Consider the following 20,536-nt stretch of genomic DNA (forward strand, 5'->3'; position numbering starts at 1 on the left):
TGTTAATGCATTAACTAATGTTAACAAGCATGGACTTGGATGTTAATAATGCATTAGTAAATGTTTAATTATGATTAATAAATGCTGTACATGTGATGTTCATGATTAGTTCATGTTAGTAAATGCATTAACTAATGAACCTTATTGTAAAGTGTTACCCTTATTGTAAATAGTAGTAAGATTTTTTAAGTGAAGTTTAGCCTGCGTGCTAATGTTAGTATGAATTCACCTTGCATTTTGCCCCCAAAACTTTTTGTTAACTCACTACTGTCCTGTCAACAAATGAAACATCCATGCCTGCTGTCTATTTTCCATTTCAACACTGAAGTCAGGGTGAACTCTTTGTATGTTGTCTGAAAGCACAAGCACAGATAAATGTCTGGTAATGAGAGCAGTATGTAAATGTCTCTGGGCACATCAGAATTCAAATGTCAACCCCTTTGACACAAGGGCTGTTTGGAGAGACCTCCGTGCTATATTTCGCTCTGGTGTCATCACCCAGTGCCAGCCAGGGCGGAAGCAGCTGCATGGGGCGACACCTCATAATTACAGAGCCGTGCTACCGCCGTATTATCAGACAATATTGGCCTTTCTCTGCAGTCATCTCCATCTAACCTTTACAGACAGCTGCCCTCTTTCTTTATCACTATTTATGCATATGTCCCCTCGACCAAACGGATTAGATTTTGATAATGACCACCATGGCCCCATTAACAGAAGCTAGACATACGGACATCAGAAAATAGGATGGAGATCAAACGCAGGTCAGTCGAACGCAACCTGTGTACAAAGCTAGCATTATCATAGGTGAGAGGTCCTGATGAATAAATGCACAAACTACATGGTAATGCTTAAATGGCATAGAAAGCCGCCCGGGGGTCATTGTCAAAGTATGAAGAAAGGTAATCAGATAAAAGGGCTGTTTTGTGTATGAGAGTATAATTTGTGCAGATTTAGTTTGCCGTTCATTAATTGCTGTTCACTTCTTGCAATCAAAATTATGTTATAATTTACTCACTCTCACGCTGTTCCAAATTTGACTGACTTCCTTCTGTGAAACAAAAAGAAAGGAGTTTTCTTTAGATGCTTTAAATGGAACATTCAGACTTATTCAAGATATAATACACATAGTAGTCCATAAGGCTTCTGTTAAAGGTCCTGTGAAGTTAAAATAAAGTTTATTAGATGTTTGTATAAGTGTGTTTGTTTTAAAAATACAGTGCACCCGGAAAGTATTTATAATGCTTCACTTTTTCCACATTCTATGTTACAGCCTTATTCCAAAATGGATTAAATTAATTTATTTCCTTAAAATCCGACACACAACACCCCATAATGAGAATGTGATAAAAGAGTTTTTGATATTGTTGAGATATAAACCTGATATAAACCTCCAAAGCTTGCAGTTTTGCTTTAATGGATCAATGATTTGTGAAATCACCTCATACTTTAGTTTCTCATTAAATCTTCTGACCAATCAAATTCTATCTATGTCCCACCTGTCCCGCACCCATGTACTGGACCCTTCAAGATACTTGTCATTTGCTTTTTATTTGATGCACTTGATCTCAACTAATCTCACTGCGCTGTGGTAAAAACAAAATGCTATTGGTTGTTTTTCTTATAAAAGGGAGGGGTTAATATATGCCCTGCCCTGGCTTCAAGTTTCCGTTTCAGGACACAAACAATTTGAATAAAAAATGCAATTTTCATATTATCAAAATTTTATGAGTATGATCAAACAATTCACTGAAAAAATCTAACAAATAGACATTACAAATTTTCAAACTCAACATGGCAGACAAAAAACCTGTCATATATTCATAAAAAGAATTTATAATAAGAATTGATGGTGACACAGTGGCTCAGTGGTTAGCACTGTCACCTCACAGGAAGAAGGTTGCTCATTTGAGTCCTGGGTGGACCACTTGGCATTTCTGTGTGGAGTTTGCTTGTTCTCCCCGAGTTGGTGTGAGTTTCCTCCAGGTGTCCCCGACAGTCCAATGACATGTGATTTGGGTAAACTAAATTGGCCGTAGTGTATGAGTGTGAATGAGTGTGTATAGGTGTTTCCCAGTACTGTGTTGTGGCTGGAAAGGCATCCGCTGTGTAAAATATATGCTAGATAAGTTGCCGGTTACAACCGCTGTGACAACCCCTTATGAATAAAGTGACTAACCCAAAGAAAAATGAATGAATGAATAAATAAGATTTGGATGACATATTAAAAGACCTCTTGATTTGTGGAAAATGTCTCTTATTATGATCCCTATAGAGTGAAAAGCACATACAGACACAAATGTGAGCAATAATGTCAATTTCCATTTATAGGTGAACTATCCCTTTAAGCATTCAAAGCTATTGAACACAAGGAGAGTGCATATTTTGTAATCTGTACATGCTGCAGCAATATGGACATGAACACAGCAAAACATACCCCTGCGGACCCACTATCAAAGTCACAAGGAGACTAGATTAGAGGAAATAGACCCCATATCTGTTTGACTGCAGTAAACACACTGGAAAGTGAGGTTTGCAGGCGGCAAAATGGGAATATGAAGGAAAAACAGAGAAGAGTCCAAACAAACGGCACACTCAGAGGACTCGTTTTCTAGTTACGGTGGTATCATTGTATCATAGCAGTTTGGCTACTCTCATATCTGTTGCACTGCCAACAAAAGACCTTAACAGCAGTATAGAATACAAATGTTGCTGTCAGTCAGGCGGTTTGACATGGTGGAAAGTGCTCTGGGATTTTTCTTGTGTAGAGGAGAGATCGACAGCTAATGGTCAAGTGCCCTTTGAGCTTTGCTTATGAAGTCAGTTTTTATGATCTCTGAACAGCCTCAAAGTTTCCTCTAAAACAATGAGAAATCAGCAATTTAAAAATAATGATTAAAACAAGGACGATGCATGGTGAGAATGCAAACAAAGACACTAAATACCACAGCCTATTTTTTTTTACCTACATAACTCATACAAATGACCATTAGACTAACTAATTTAAGTTTTACTCCCATCCAGGCCATGGCACAAATGCAACAACTTTAGTAGTGCTCGTAATACTTAGAGTTAGATTGAAACCAGTGTTACCAGTATGGGACGAGAGGATGCTAGTATGTTAAAAACCAAAGCCTCCAACATCAGTCACTGGTGTGCTTCTTGTGGCCAGGTGAGTAAGGTTTACCTGCACAACTTCTACCAGTTGACCTCCATTGCAATCACACAATTAAGCTGCGGTCACACTGGAGTTTGAGTTTGCGAAATTCTGTCATACGGCACTGCAAAAAGGGGCCTGATTAAACAAGATAATTAGACATTAAAAAAGCGAGCGATTGGTTCATGTTTTGAATTTCTGTTCAGAGAGGTCATGTTTTGATCCTAGATTGTCTCATGTGGTCAAGTGATGCAATTTAGCTGTTCAGAGTTCACCAAGCTTGAACTTTGCAATGCAGCGAACACCTTGTCGCACAAGCTCGCGCATGCGTATGAATGGAAGTCTATGAGGAGAAAAGTCCAGTGTGATCGCACCTTTAACCTCACTCGCACACAGGACACAGTATCAACTCTTCCACTCAAGGATGCTTTTGTCAAACTCAAAAGATCAGACTGCAGCTTTGTTAGAAGTGAAACTGACGAGCAATGTTGAGGTAACGAAAAAATTATATTACTTTTCTAAGTAATGAGTAAAGTAATGCATTAAAGTAATGTAATAATAATATTTGAATAACTTTTTTTTTTAAATAATGCAAGTTATTTTTTTAGTTTAATTAATTCGCTTTAAAAAAATAAATTGCAGAATTAAAATTAAAACAGTCACGCTGGATCATGCACTCAATGAGAGAATGCTGTCTCATCTGAACAGACAGAGTCTTACCTTTCTGTGATGGAAGTATTCTCATTATTTTGAATGCATTGAAGAAAAGGAAAAGGGGATTGTCTCAATGGATAGTGATTTTACTTCACTAATAAGACAAAATGTACAAAAGTAGCAAACATATTCTTTAAAACCTTCATTAATCTGTATATAAGCTTTGGGGTGAGGAAGTTACAGTATCAGAAGATAACTTGATGCTATATTAGTGTTTGTTTTTTTAAATAAACAAATAAATAAATAAATAAATACTTGAAGTAATAAATAAATAAATAATAAAGGTTATATATTAGTCCCTCGTTATTTGCAGAGTTAGGTTCTAAAAAACCTGCGATAGGCGAAATCCGCAAAGCAGTCAGCTTTATTTTTTACAATTATTATAGATGTTTTAAGGCTGTAAAACCCCTCACTACACACTTTATACACTTTTCTCAGAGAGTCTCTCTTGTTTAAACACTCTCAAAGTTCAAACCTTCATAAAAAAAATAAGTCCAGCATTATAGAATGAGGCCAAAGATCAAATCTGTTGTTAGGCGCAAACATTCTGTCAACAAAAGGTTCATAAAGCTTTTTAGCTTTTGTGCAGAGAATGTTGGCACCCAGCGTAAATTTCTTTTTCCTGCAGTTACTGATTCACAAACATAAAGCAGAGTCCATTCTTAAGGGGGTTGCGCACTGGATGCGCCGCGCACATGACAGTTTAAAGTAACACACACCAGATGTGCACATTTACATGTTATTTAAAATGAAGTTATTAAAGTGGTCCTCTGTGATGTGGCAAAAATATGAACAAACGGTATAGTCGTTGCTGGGCACTGCAGACAGCAACCAACTTGTGATGCCGGTGTGCATACCCTGATATAAATCTATGTTTACAATTCTAAAATGCATGGCGCTGTGTGGCAGGAGACACAGGGGAGATTGACTGACAATGACCTAAAGCCAATCAGGACGCAGAACACAATGCATTGTAAAAAGAATAAATAAATAAATTAACTTGACAAATTGGCGATGCAGTGGTGCAGTAGTGCTGTTGCCCTTACAGTAAGAAGGTCACTGGTTCGAGCCTCGGCTGGGTCAGTTGGCGTTTCTGTGGGGAGTTTGCATGTTCTCCCTGCGTTTGCATGGATTTCCTCCGGGTGCTCCGGTTTCCCCCACAGTCCAAAGACATGCGATACAGGTGAATTGGGTAGTGTATGAGTGTGTGTAGATGTTACCCAGAGATGGGTTGCGACTGGAAGAGCATCTGCTGCGTAAAAACCTGCTGGATAAGTTGGCGATTCATTTCGCTGTGGCGACCCCGGATTAATAAAGGGACTAAGCCAACAAGAAAATGAATGAATTTGTCAAATTGCACAAAAAAATCCATGAAACTGTGAGGCCACGAAAGGTGAACCGCATAATAGCGAGGGACCACTGTACAGTATGTTGTTAATTACAGAGCTCCTCTATTTTAAAAAAAAGAAGAAAAAAACCTGCAAGTTTTGAAAAAGATCAAGCCTCAGCCAGGTAAAAACTAAAGGAACACCAAGGTAACTCAAAAGTAACATAACACTTTACTTGCCATAAAAAAGTAACTAAATATTGCAACTAGTTAGTGTTTTAAGAAGTAACTCAATTGTAATTCATTGCTTTCAAAAACTTTTTGTTTTCAACAAAATAACTTTCCCCCAAACTGTTGACGAGTGTGGGTGGAGCAGAGAGACATTGGGGGATCGAGGCTCATGTTAGGAGTGTTTAACAAGTCTTGATTCTCAATGATTGTTTTTCTTGAATGACTGTAAGTTTTAGGTATTTCTTGTGTGGTATCACTCACATTTCGGGCATAAACCCAAAACACTGGCAAAGAATCTTGACACAGTGGGTAAGAGCTATAGGGTTATGAATAGTGTTAGGCTAGGTTTAGAAACCCCGCTGCCTAATAGTGTTTCAGAGGTGTTATTGCAGAGCAACACAGAACACAAAATTATAAACGCTCACAACAGTGTCAGCTACGTGCAGGGTATGCTCTGTGGAGTCTTCAAATAGAGAGAAACATTAATTTTTCATATGTACAATTTTCATTTAGTTTTGTGATTTCCAATAAATAGCACTTCTTGTGTCCATTCATTCATTCATTCATTTTCTTTTCAGCTTAGTCCCTTTATTAATCTAGGGTGGACATAGTGGTATGAACTGCCAACTCATCCAGCATATGCTTAACGCAGCGGATGCCCTTCCAGCTGCAACCCATCACTGAGAAACATCCACACACACTCATTTACAAACATGCACTACGGACAATTTAGCATACTCAATTCACATATACCAAATGTCTTTGGACTTGTGGGGGAAACCGGAGCACCCGGAGAAAACCCATGCCATCATGGGGAGAACATGAAAACTCCACACAGAATTGACAACTGACCAAGTTGGGACTTGAACCAGCGACCTTTTTGCTGTGAGGCTTTCATGCTACCAACTGAGCGACAGTGATGCCCTTCTTGTGTCCAGTCAAAAGAGAAGTTTCTTTTGAGGAAAAAAAAGTGAGAGACCAAGACTTAAAACAACATAAACATTAAACGGGCAGGATTTGGTTTTTAGGTAAGTTATTCCTTTAAGGGCTGGCTTAAGCTTTTTTAACATGTCCACTCATCCCTGACTGTATTCGAAAGATTATCTGTCAAACACATAGCAGAAGCCCAAAACTTTGGCATAAAAGTTCCAAAGTGCCTCAGCGTGCGATGTGGCTTTGATGTGCTTTAAGTGGGCTGATGAATTTCAAGCATAACATCCTGCTTTCATGATGCTTAAGATCATCAATATTCATTCTGTTCTGACAGCCCCAGTCGACTTTGTGTAACAGTAAACGCTTTAAAGAGCGTACGGGAAAATTTAAGGACGTCAGTGCGTCTTTGAGATGTGTTCATCACCCAAACGCTCGTACACAGTGTACACAACTCGCACTGGACACGGGTCCTGCGACTCTTCTGGATGTAAATGGGAGTTGACACCATTTGCGAAGTGGAAATGAGGATAGGCATTGCGCGTAGTTGGAGCGGATGCCAGGGAACTGACGATCTCTCACCCCGACTGGAGAAACAGCCTTTGACACCCGCATGGCACCGCCGTCTCTAATGACCACATGGCCATTTCAAAGAGATAAAGAAACACGCTCCGACAACCATCTGATGGGCCTACAGCCGCAGTGCAGGAAGAGGAAATGGATCGGAAGGGGTTACTTCATTATGCAGCAAATTAGAAAAATTCATAATTTATCATTACACCCAGCCGAAATGCCACCCGACTGAGCCTCACCCTGTGAAAAACATCACGCGGAAAGGGGGGGAAGAAAAAATTACTGTCAGAGGCCTGCAGCAGCCAACGGGCAAAATTAATATGCAAATGTATGCAAGAAATTAAAAAGCAGAATTACACAGGCAAATGAGGTAGCTACACTTGAATTGTTAGGATTATGAATAATTACTGCGAATTTCCTGCTCCTAATATAACTTGTTTTTTGATAAACAAAGACTTAATTATCGAGATGCGCTGGAGAATTTCCGCGGCACTCATTAATCTTGCAGAAAAAACAAGTCCCCGGTGGCCGGCGGTAATGAAGAGAGCGTGCCCTGAATCGGCAGAAAGATCAGAGGCACCAGGGTGCCAGGGTAGCAGGAATGAAATGACAGTGCCACTGTCCCTCACGCGTACCCAAGAGTGCCATAACTTCTTCCCCTAACTATCAAAGGGACTTATTTATGCTGGCAACCAAGCCATAAGTCCAATTTTACGAGGCCTGGAGCGCTTGAGGGATAGTATGTTGATGCGCTCTGGAAATGCCACTTTTGTCGGCTCCCCCAGCTTGGTCCCCACTGATAGCGAACGGTAATGGACCTGAAGGTTGCTGGCAGAGGAAGGGAGTTGGCACAACGTGGTGCCAACCTACGGGGGGCCGTCGGGGCCAGGCACTTTGGGGACACGTGCCATAGGTCTTCCGTAAGAAGCTGGAGTCCGGTGGTGCAGCGGGGAGGGGGAAAGACTTCCCAAAGGACGCGGGAGCAGATAAACATGGACGCACGCTACAGATGGCTTTAATGGGGCCTGCAGGTACCGTTTGTTCTTCAGGGAAATCAGCAATCTTCCAACCTTTCCAACCAGTCGGAGACAGACAGGACGTACACACAAAGCAGAACCTGCACACAATAAGCGGAGGAAGAGAGAGATGGAGAGAAACACACACACACAGAAAAGGCACAAACACAAGTCAAGGGCACACTTCTTCTTGGCTCACTTGGTGTCATCTGATCTGCTGCGCTGGTCCCAAAAGTGAAATCTGAACCCAGAATGAAGATGAATCCAGGGTCCAAGTCTGGCAACAATATTTCAGTTATTTATTTATTTGACTGCTCGCTCTGAAGTATACACTTTCTTTATATTTTCAAAAGCATATAGGAGCACTTCAGAGAGTAGAGGAAAATTGCAGTTTTACGGGTATTAGGATGATGGTCATCCATCTTTAAAACATCAAAACAAAGCCAGCACAGATGAACAGTTGATAGAGAATTAAAAATTATATATATATATCCGTCTTGACAGTACATGCTGCATCTGCTTCCACCATGAAATATTGATCAATCATAAAAGAGACAGGTCTGGTCTTTGACCTTAATTGCTTAAATAAACAATACTGTAAATAATATTACTTTTAATAATTATGGGCATATGCCAAAAATACTGAGTATCACCGAAGACTCTAGAATACACAAGACATGTCACTCGTAAGGTTTGAATGGGGAAAAGTGGTACAGTCGACATGGCGAATGAAGCCCTGCCTACTAGTACAGGAGCAAATCTTCGATCGATATAGACTGACCTTTCTCCGGGGGGGAAGCTCGAATCAGACGTGTGCTTTTTCGACAGTTTAGTGGTCAACAAATGCACTGGAATCTCGGTGAATACTTGCTTCACAGACATAAGAAAATTATCCACATAAAGTTTGAAATCTTTACTTTTAAATGAACTGACTACACTTGAAAACAAAGATTTTCTGGTTATGTAATCTGTATAAAATGAACGCAAGGTACCGTCCGTCCTGTCGAATGTCTGTCACATGAAAGCAACTACTCAAACACAAACTTGTAAAGAGAGTTGCTGTCATTTCTGGAGGAGATTTCTGGATCAGATGATCATTATCGACAGGATGATAATGTGTAGCCATAAATGAGGTTGGTGTCGTTATTTCATTACTTTCAAGGGCACATGCGCATTAGTTGGGGCAACCTTAAAAAAAAAATGCAAAATTTGTTTGAACGTTTAGAAACAAAATTTATGAGACCATTGTTGATTAATTGTATGTGTGTTTCCAAATATGTAATGTAATCGAAAGCTTGGCAAACAGTTTTGGAGAATTTGATGTTTTCCCATTCAGACAGAATGCCTGAGCATACTGCCTGAAAAGCGTTTCAAAGATGCAGCCGAGTGAAATGACTTGTCTTAAAGTGACTTTGATATCACATTTTTTTATTGTGATTTAAAACAGACACCCAGTAAAATGTCATTCAGTGTAACAGTTTAAATACCAAAAATCTAAACTGGCATATTTGGGAAACTGGAATCATTAATTAATAAACATATTAAAACACTCTTTTTCTAAATAACAGCGCAATCAACTGTCAAATCTTGGTAACACATTACAATAAGGTTCATTAGTTAATGCATTTACTAACATGATCTAATCATGAACAACACTTGTTTAGCATTTATTAATCATAATTAAACATTTACTAATGCATTATTAACATTTAGGTCCATGCTTGTTAACATTAGTTAATGCACCATGAAATAACATGAACTAACAATGAACAACTGTATTTTCATTAACTAACGTTTAATAACATGAATAAATACTGTAGTAAATGTATTGTTCAATGTTTGTTCATGTTAGTAAAAGCATTACTTAACAATAACTAATGAACCTTATTGTAAAGAGTGACCCAAAACTTTATACTTCAAATATGTCAATAAAATAAGAGCATATTATGATAAAATAAGTCTGCATATTTGTTTTTTATTTGAGTATAACTGTTATATTGAATGAAGTTGAGACATATTTTCACCCCTATTGTGACATTTTGTTTTAAAACAAGGAAACATTCATTGATTTACATTCTATTTAATTCAGTTTTCATTAATAATATTAAAGTTCATTTAATGGGTACAAGAAAAAGCTAAACTAAGGTTTGGAAATGTTGTGATCAAGGAATAGAGGGAAAAAAAGGGGGCAAAAGAAATAAAGATGAAATAAATAAAGTACTAAAAAATTACAAATGAAAACAATTAACATGAATACATTCATTCATTCATTTTCCTTCGGCTTAGACCCTTTATTTATTAGGACTCGCCACAGCGGAATAAACCTCCAACTTATCCAGCATATGTTTTACACAGCGATGCCATTCCAGCTGCAACCAAGCACTGGGAAACATTTATACACACACATACACATACATACACCGCGGATAATTTAATTCATTCAATTCACCTATGGGTGAATGTAGGGGAAAGTGGAGCACCCAGAGGAAACCCACGCCAGCATCAACCCCAAAGTGCATGACAATTAGTTCACGGTATTCAAATGGCCTCCACGTCACCAGAGCTCAATCCAATAGAGCACCTTTAGGATGTAAAGGAACGGGAGATTTGCATCATGGATGTGCAGCCGACAAATCTGCAGCAACTGAGTGATGCTATCATGTCAATATGGACCAAAATCTCTGAGGAATATGTTCAGTACCTTGTTGAATCTATGCCACGAAGGATTAAGGCAGTTCTGAAGGCAAAAAGGAAATCAACCCAGTACCAGTAAATACCTAATAAAGTGGCCAGTAAGTGTATATTATATTATATTATTAATTTTCTTTTCGTCTAAGTCCCTTTATTAATCTGGACTTCGCTAAAGCAGAATGAACTGCAAACTTATCCAGCATATCTTTTATGTATTGGATGCCCATACCATAACCCATGCAACCCATGTCTGGTGAAACCAGACAAACACACTCATTCAAACATATACACTATGGACAATTTAGCTTACCCAAGTCATCTATACTACATGTCTTTGGCCAGTGGGGGAAACTGGAGCACCCAGTGGAAACCCATGCCAACATGGGGAGAATATGCAAACTCTACACAGATTTGACAACTGACCCAGTTGGGACTCGAACCAGCGACCTTCTTGCTCTGAGGTGACAGTGCTAACCACTGAGCCACCATGTCGCTCCAACATAAATACAAAATAAATTAAATGAAAAAGCATCCGAAAAGGAAAACCCATTACCTTCATACGAATTATACCTTCCTGCCATAAGATACCTACAGTAGAGAAAAAAAAAAAAACTTTCCCAGTTGTGAATTTTTTGTAGGTCAACATCAGATACTTTTGTATCAATTAGCCAACACAGCAGTCACACTGGCAGCTCCTGTCTGTTGTTTCAAAACAAAACCATCTTCTCCACTGATGTGTAGCTTTAAGCTGACGGAGGCTTTGATGCTGTGATGCTGCTCTCCAGTAGAGCTCTTCCACCAACACTCACCCTTCACCACTGCAGCCGGCCTGATCCACATGAAAAGCAAAATCTATCTTTAAGGAAGGCCTGCCATGCCCCATAAATTACCTCAGAAAAATATGAAAACAAGCGTTTCGACACTTGTCAAAAGTATCATTTCCAGAAAAAAGCGGCTATGAAAATTAATAGGCAACAGTTCCTCACAGGTGATGGAGAGCAGGATGGAGAGGAAGGTTTTAATCTTCAAAAGGCTGTTTTTCCAACAAGCACTCTATAAATCCATGCGAAATCAGCACGATGGACAGTTTGACTACATAATCAAGGTCTACTTCCTTCAAAAAATAAAAAATCCAAAAGTTGCTTTTGTTTTGTAAAGCCTTAGAAATATTTTGGGGGATTTGTACTTTACATAATTACACATTGTACTTTACACAACTGACTACTGTGCAAGTCTGAATAAGATGATTTACTTTTTACTCTTCATCATTTTATTTTTTCATTGGCTTAGTCTCTTTATTTATCAGGGGTGGCCACAGCGGAATGAACCTACAACTTATCCAGCATATGTTTTACACAGCATATGCTGTTCCAGCTGCAACCCAGTACTGGTGGGAAACACCCATACATGCTCACATTCACACTCATACACTACGGCCAATTCAGTTTATTTAATTTACCTTTAGCACATGCCTTTGGATGTGGGGGAAACCTGAGCACCCGGAGGAAACCCATGCGAACATGGGGAGAACATGCAAACTCAACACAGAAATGCAACTGACCCAGCCGGGACTCAAACCAGCGACGGCCTTGCTGTGAGGTGACAGTGCTAACCATTGAGCCACTGTGTCACCACTTCATAATTTAAAAAAAAATAAATAAATAAAATAGCACTAGCTTCATTTATTTACTTCTATTTTATGCACATTTAATACAGTAAATGCACAAAAATGGTGAATGCACAATCAAAATGTGTGTTTAACATGCAACTGATTATAAATCTATGGAGAAAAACACAACTGAAAACTCCCTGAATTCACAATGTGTATGTATATGAGTATACGCTATGAGGAAACTCTTGGCAAATTTTTAAAAAATAAAAACGTTAAATACTGTTGCTCAGCATCAAATCGCAACATTCTATACTACAGTTGAAGTCAGAATTATTAAACCCTCATAATTATTACCCCCTCCCCCTAATTTATTTTTTACCCCAATTTCTGACAAGATTTTTTTCAGCACATTTATAAATATAATGGTTTAATTAACTCATTTCTTATTTGTGTTTTTTTTTTATCTTTGCCAGGATGACAGTAAACAATATTTTACTAGATATCTTTCAAGACTCTTCTATATATTTAAAGGCTTAACTAGATTAATTATTGTAACTAGGCAGGTTAGGGTAATTAGGGAAGTTAATATTTATCGATGGTTTGTTCTATAGACTATCAATAAAATATCAATATTGCTTAAAGGGGCTAATAATTTTGACCTTAAAATATTTTTTAAAAATTTTATAACTGCTTTTATTCTAGCCGATATCAAACAAATAAGACTTTCTTTAGAAGAAAAATTATTATCAGACATGCTGTGAAAACTTCTTTGCTCTGTTAAAATATTTAAAAAATAAAATAAAATGGGGGTTTAATAGTTCTAATTTCAACTTTAAATTATTTATAAATCATGATTAGTTATCTTATTAGCATCAGATAAAAGGTATTATAATTATATATCGCACACAAGATGTACTGACAGAAAGGGCTGTATTGTTTGCCTTCCACTCTATTGCAAATTAATTGTTGTTCTTTTGCATTTAAAATATTTTTTTGACCTTTGCTATTGATTTTTTTGGGTTAAAAACACTTAAAAACTTTGCTTGTTTATCTGACAAATTATTATATACAATGCAAAACATAAAAATACAAAACATTAAATATATGAATAAAATCAAAACAAAAGACAGCTAAATCAAAGCCAAATACCACAATGCAATAAATTATTAAACAACTATTCAAACAAGCAAAAAAAAGGAAAAAAAGAGAAAAATATAAAATAAAGATAAAACAAAGAACTGAAAATATAAAACAAAAGATAAGACAAAACATCTCAAAATCAACACAAAAATAATAAATATTTAAATAAATTAAATTGAAAAAAGCTAAAGCAAGTCAATACAAAAAAAGACAAAAAATGTAAACAAAAAGCAAAAATGTAAAGGAAATTCAGACAAAAAAACAACAATTATAAAAGTGAGTATACAATCAACGCGTGTGTTTAACATGCAACTTTAAAACCATGGAGAAAAAAACTATTAAAAGCTCCCTGAATTCACAACGTGCATGTACTGTATATAAGGGAAAAAGAAACATAACTTTTGCTTTAATACACTACTGATGCCAATTCTCACCAAATAAAAAAAAAGTAAAAATACTGACCAGTTTCTCAGCATTAAATGAAAACATTCTGTTTAATCTGTTGTAAATCATCCTTGGATAAAAGGAGTTAATATGTTGCACATTATTTACTAAAATATAGGGCTGTATTGTTTGCCTTCCACTCTGTTGCATATTGATTGTTGTTCTTTTGCATTTAAAATTTTTTTATATATATTTTTTTTTTTGGATTAATCAAACCCTTTAACCAAAACTGCTCGTTTTTTTCTGACAAATTCTATAATTTATCTCTGTATTGGTGAATGATTCAATGTGATGAATATTTCCTCCTTTTTTTATTCTTTTAGTTTTTAAAACCTAAGTACAATATAAAACTGCACTTTAAAAATGTGCATGTATAATTGATGTAAAACTTTTGCTCAGCATCTGTACTTTAACTTGAGTATAATGTTTAAGTACGTTTTACACCCCTGCTCACGAACAATGCCAGTTTATTGACTACAAAGTGGCCACAGGAGGTCATGCAACCTCCGACATTAAGAGACCACTAAGACCCAATTAGAAGCAAGGCGACCCAGAGGAGCACGGCCTTTTTTCCCTTCAATCGCCCTCCGTGGAGCTTCATTACAGCAAGGATGCACGGATCTGATCTCCAAGGACATTTTGGACAAACCAACAGGGCTCATCTTCCTCTAAACACACGCACACAAACACACCATTAGCACAACGACCAAAAACAACAACAACAACAACAAGCAGAGTTTATGTCCACGATGAGTATAGCATGCATGCAATTAGGCGCCGAGGAAAAAGAAAAGACAACAGATGGTGAAGTGTTGAACATGCCATGATCTGGTCAAGCAAGGACATGGCAAGCTGGTGATTACAGCAGCATCCAAAAACAACAACTGCATTAGAGCTGAAAATGAGGTGATAACTGTTGTGTTATATGAGAGGGTACAAGAACTGATTACTGAAGAACACGTTTTATGCTGGCCTGTAATGAAATATTAGAGAGAAAGCAGCCATTTGGAGAAATATGCACTGATATAAAGGGACAGTTCACACACAATTCAAGATTATGTCATTGTTTGATAATGTTATTGCTTAGCGACCCTCCTATGTGGTTTCACATATGGCTTTCTTTCTTCTGCTAGAAACGATGCAAAACAGAAAAATATTCATTTTCTTTTTGGCATAGTTCCTTTATTCATCAGGGGTAGCCACAGCGGACTGAACTGCCAACTTATCCAGCATATGTTTTACGCAATAGATGCCCTTACAGCCACAACACAACAATAGGAAACACCCATACACTCTTGCATTCACACTCATACTCTTAGGCCAAATTAGCTTATTCAATTCACCTGTACCGCATGTCTTTGGACTGTGAGGGAAACCGGAGCACCCGGAGGAAACCCACGCCAACACAAGGAGAACATGCAAACTCCACACAGAAATGCCAACTGACCCAACCTACCCACTACCACCGTGAAACCCTATATATATATATATATATATATATATATATATATATATATATATATATATATATATATATATATATATATATATATATATAAATATATGTGTGTGTGTGCGTGCGTGCGTGTGTGTGTGTGTGTGTGTGTGTGTGTGTGTGTGTGTGTGTGTGTGTGTGTGTGTGTGTGTGTGTGTGTGTGTGTGTGTGTGTAAAATATAAATTAAATAAATATATAAATCAAATTTAAAAAAAGAAAGAGAAATCATAGTCAAAATGCAAATAAATAAATAAACAAACAAACAAATAAATACTCAAACAAAAAATAAATTAAATAAATACTCAAACAAATAAATAAATAAACAAAACAAATAAATACTCAAACAAATAAATAAATAAATAAATAAATAATCAAACAAATAAATAAATTAATACGCAAATAAATAAATACTCAAACAAATAAATTAATACTCAAACAAATTAATGAATAAGTAACATTAATAATAATTTAACATAAATAGAAAATAAAAGCAAAATCTAAAATAAAAGCAAAACCTAGGACTGAAAAAAATAAAACAAAAGTAAGACAAAGCAAATCAATTCAACACAATAAAATAAAAATTAAATAAAAGAAGCTAAAGCAAGTCAATACAAAACAAAGTATAAAAACATACAAGATCTATAAAAGTAAAAAACATTTAAAAAGTATAAAAACATAAAAATAAACAAATATATAAATGCACACACACACCCACACCCACCCCCCCCCCACACACACACACACACACACACGCAAAATAAAGCTAAATCAAAGTCAAAATCATGCAATGCAATAAACACCTAAACAAAAAAACATGAAAGAAAAGCTAAATCTAAAATAAAAACAAAACCAAGAACTGAAAAAAAAAATCAAGACAAAAATAAAAATCAACAAAAAATATATATTATTAAATTAAATGACAGAATTGTATACGAGCAATATCACATGAGTAGCAGTGCGATATGGCCATGCGTTGAGTGCCTTAGTGTTCCACCACCAGTGACAATATACAGCCATATTGCACTACTACTCATGTGATACTGCATTTATACAACAGTTCAACAGCATAATCATGTATATTAAAAGAAAATCAAACAAGGAGAGTCTCAAAAATCCTTTTGTACAAGGAACTACTTTCTTCCACCATTCATTCAGAACTGTCAGAACAGCAGAAACCATTGCTTAAAAACATGTCTGTTTATATTATGATTCTTTATCTAAAGTGATGACAAAATAGGTTATTTTGCTCACATTTTAAAAGAGAGATCAACTTAAAGTGTCATTTACCTGTTTTTAAATGATTTGATCAGCTGTAGTTTGAAATACAAAAAGACAATGTTTTGTATGTCTCCCTTAAGTTTTTCTCCCCTAAGGACTTATTATGCATTCTTTGTCGCCATCTTGTGCCGCAACCGTCTTTGCCCTGCTCAGTGTGACAGGCTGATGATGACCACTGATGCATTAAATTTACGAAATTATAAATGTTTAAAATAAGTACTCTTCTCATACATAGGCTGCATATTGCAATCTAAACAACAACATTGTCGACTAATAAAGCCTTAAAAGTACATAATGTTGTCCAACAGCTGAAATTTTTGTCAAACTGTGGTAAGTTTATTGATCTGCTGCCACTCTATGTGGGCGGAGTAATATTGTATATTGCAGAATATCGGAATATTGCACGGCTATCAGCTTTCATTGATAGCCGCCTAGTACATTTAGTGACACACTATTTTACTATTATTATTATCCTTTTACACTTTTTTTTGTATCCGCGACCGATTAAGTAGTGGAAATCTTCTCTCAGACACAGAGACGCACATTTTTGGAACGTGACAAATTTATCCGGGGCCAGGTTTCTAAATCTCCTAAAATGTCCCGAATTTAACTTTTGCTTTCCCTTTCTAAAGCTCGTATGCGGTTTTGCATTACTGTTTTATTAAAGACTGCTTTCCACCTGGTTTCACAGTTCACAGTGCACACAAAAAAAGTAAATATTAATCTAAATGACTCAGAAAAACTGTACTAAATACTCGGAGAAGACAAAATGACTGGTCTAAAATGGCTGCAAAATACATGTATGCCATTAGTAATGGTTAATCGACGCATTTTCCTTATTTAAATAAGAAATCTACTTATTTTAGTCTTGAAATCATGATCAATTTTAGAGCTGTATGTTTGGCTCCTGAATAGCATAAAAGTATTTTTTTCAGTATTTTTATACAACTATTAATAAAAATGAAATTATGTTTTGTTTGTCGCATATAGTTAACCATTTATGCGATGTTGGTAAATAGTGTGTTTCTATCCGGCTACCACTGCAATCACTGAATTTACACACAAGAACTTTAAACAAAACCTTATGTCAACAACTATGTAGCACAAACAAAGATGGCTTTCATTATTGGTTGAAAAAATATATATTTACCAATAATATAACCTAGTAAGTGTAAAATACCCATTACACTATTTAAGAGTTTGTGAGGCTATAAAAAAAGATGATTGCACAATGTAATACTATTAGCCAGAGCTTGCCAATAACGTCCATCTCCCCCCTTAGTGTCCTGAACAGTCTTCTAACAGCTCGGTCGGCAGCCCTAAAGACAAGCCTCTGGACATCCTGGCAGAGATATGCCAGCTAATGTGTTTGACCAAAGATCTGAGTCCCACAAGCCAGAAGGATCTTGTTTTAATTGAAGCCCAGTCCAAACCAAAGCACCAGGATTTCTAACACATGGTTAGGAGTTATGAATGCAAATTTATAGTGCTCCTGTTTGCCAAAAACGTGCCCCTCTCGCTTTTTTTAAAACAGCATGGATTTACACCCAGGGTGCAGTGGACGGTGTCTGATGCGATGCCAGTTATTGGGGGGCACAGGGGCATGTTTTGGGCGCGTGTGGGTTCTGGCGAGATGAAGCGATTCTGCATTTGCACAGAAAGCGAGAGGGTGGCTGTGAACGGATGTGATTGCGCTGTGATTTGTGTGAAGAGGTGATTAACATAGGTGGGAGATCACACGTATATGTGTCATCCAGAGGAGCTGTTGATTCTAGCCTGGGGACCAGAGGCTGAGCTTTCTTAACTCATCTACTATATGTGTGCCAGTGTGTGTGTGTGTGTGTGTGTGTGTGTGTTTGAGAGAGAGACAGAGACAGAGGGTGTGTTTGATTGTTCTCAGCAGGATAAGTACAGGGAAAGAGTGTCTTTTCAGTTATTGTTTGGAGATGGGGATGATATATTACAAGTCTGTGCACAATTTATGCAAGGAATTAAGACTAGTTAGATGTGTTATGCTTAGTTTATTTATGTTGTTATGTCACGTATCACAGAAAATAATTTAAGCGCCTTAACTTGTAAATGAAAAAAAAAATGTATTAATACCTCTTAGCACTTTTAAATGTAATGCTAATTAAATATAATATTTATTTGGCTTTTGAAAAACAGTTTACTGTAATAAAGTAGTGGCAAAATTCACTTGTGCTGTGCTGTAGCATTAAAAAGTGGTGATGGTAACATATATATATATTTAAGTACAGATATATACATATATATATATATATATATATATATATATATATATACATACGCACGCACGCACGCACGCACGCACGCGCACACACACACACACACACACACACACACACACACACACACACACACACACACACACACACACACACACACATGCTCGTAGCAGTGCAATATGGTCAAGACTGAAAAATCCTCTATATGAGGATCTACTTTCTTCCGCCATTCATTCACATCTGCAGCTGATGTTCAGAACAGTAGAAACCGTTGCTACTTCACAAATGTCACTTTAGAGCTAGCTCCAAAGGGTTGGCATGGCTCTCGTTCCCACCCACACTCATCAGCGCTACTAAGCCGACCAATCATAGAGCTTGCTCTACACGTCGTTGTGATGTGTAGTTACAATTTTTGAGAGGTGCGCGTCAGTGTTGGTGATGGCCACGGCAAGGGCATTGCGACCATGCGCAGGCTGCGCTGGAGCATACGCATGTGCCCGATGCAGAAGTATAAATTAGCCTTTTTACAGTATTCCTAAAAAATATTTTTTTTCTTCTGGAGAAAGACTTATTTGCTTTATTATGGCTAGAATTAAAGCAGTTTTACATTTTTTTATGAACCATTTTTAAGGTCAAAATAATTAACCCCTTAAGGCAATATTTATATTTCTTTCGACTGTCTACAGAACAAACCATCGCTATACAATAACTTGCCTAATTACCCTGACCTGCCTAGTTAACCTAATTAACCTAGTTAAGCCTTTAAATGTCATTTTAAGCTGTATAAAAGTGTCATGATAAATATCTAGTAAAATATTATTTATTGTCATCATGGCAAAGATAAAAAAATCTGTTATTAGCGATGAGTTATTGTTTAGAAATGTGTTGTAAAAATCTTCTCTCAGTTAAACAGAATTTTGTCCATAGCTGTAAATAGTGCAATACCATTTTGCCAACAGACTGCAAGTGCATTAACTAAATGTATATGTTTGTCAAAATAGTTTTGTTATTCAAAAACATGTCACCAATCAAATGCGGTCAAAGGAGTTCAACTTGTTTTACAGCAATTCTAGCAAGAAACTAGTAGAATAACATGATTAAAATATTTCCCTTTGCCCGCACTTTGCCTTCCTGCACACTGACTTCATTAAAATTAAAAGCGAGCAAATACACCCACTCATAACTCTACCTATATTTCAGAGCCGCATCTTCTAAAGCATTAGCGCAGCTCCTCGTGGAGAGAAGAGAGGGAAGTTCAGCAGGCTCATGCTCCCCTCTGAGGAGTTTCCCTCAAGGCAGCTTCAGGACAACACCAACATGCTATCACCACCCTGTAGAAAAACAGCCCCATCATCCGCCAAGAACATATCCAATTGAACATTTATGGATGCATTAAAACTTAACATTACCCTGATAACCATTTCCATGCCAACCACAGGGAACAACAGCCATTCTGTTAATAGATGTTTCACTGCCTGTAAAGAGAGATGAAATAAGAGCTTAAAATGAAGTACCACATTTGCTGAGGAATTTAACATTGCCATAGACACGCAAACACAAAATCAAAACCCAGTGAGCTCTGATTCGACCGAAATGCCTCATGCTCACTTTTAGCCGGAGCTTCCAGTCAAAATAAATAGCAGCTGATTGGGGGGTGGGCTGGTCTTTGTGATTAGTCTGT

The 20,536-nt window shown here is 37.0% G+C and overlaps 1 long non-coding RNA gene across 7 annotated transcripts in view; it reads right to left on the bottom strand.

Annotated features, from left to right (window-relative positions):
- LOC147833057 (uncharacterized) overlaps window positions 1-20,332 on the bottom strand; it is a 48,689-nt gene extending 28,357 nt beyond the window's left edge. For 2 of the 7 annotated variants that reach the window (XR_015513282.1, XR_015513279.1), the window contains exons 1-4: window positions 20,265-20,332; window positions 20,045-20,186; window positions 11,253-11,468; window positions 1,019-1,051 (exon numbers count right to left, since the gene is read on the bottom strand). This is a non-coding gene — a long non-coding RNA (uncharacterized LOC147833057). Of the gene's footprint in view, window positions 1-1,018; window positions 1,052-5,815; window positions 8,050-11,252; window positions 11,469-13,561; window positions 14,504-20,044; window positions 20,187-20,264 lie in introns of those variants that run through there. The other 5 variants (XR_015513278.1, XR_015513276.1, XR_015513280.1 and 2 more) reach the window with 4 other exon arrangements.
- Window positions 20,333-20,536: the final 204 nt, after the last annotated feature.

The sequence above is a fragment of the Danio rerio genome, chromosome 17 (assembly GCF_052040795.2).
Source record: "Danio rerio strain M-AB ecotype USA chromosome 17, GRCz13ab, whole genome shotgun sequence".
In the NCBI taxonomy this organism is placed as follows: domain Eukaryota; kingdom Metazoa; phylum Chordata; class Actinopteri; order Cypriniformes; family Danionidae; genus Danio; species Danio rerio.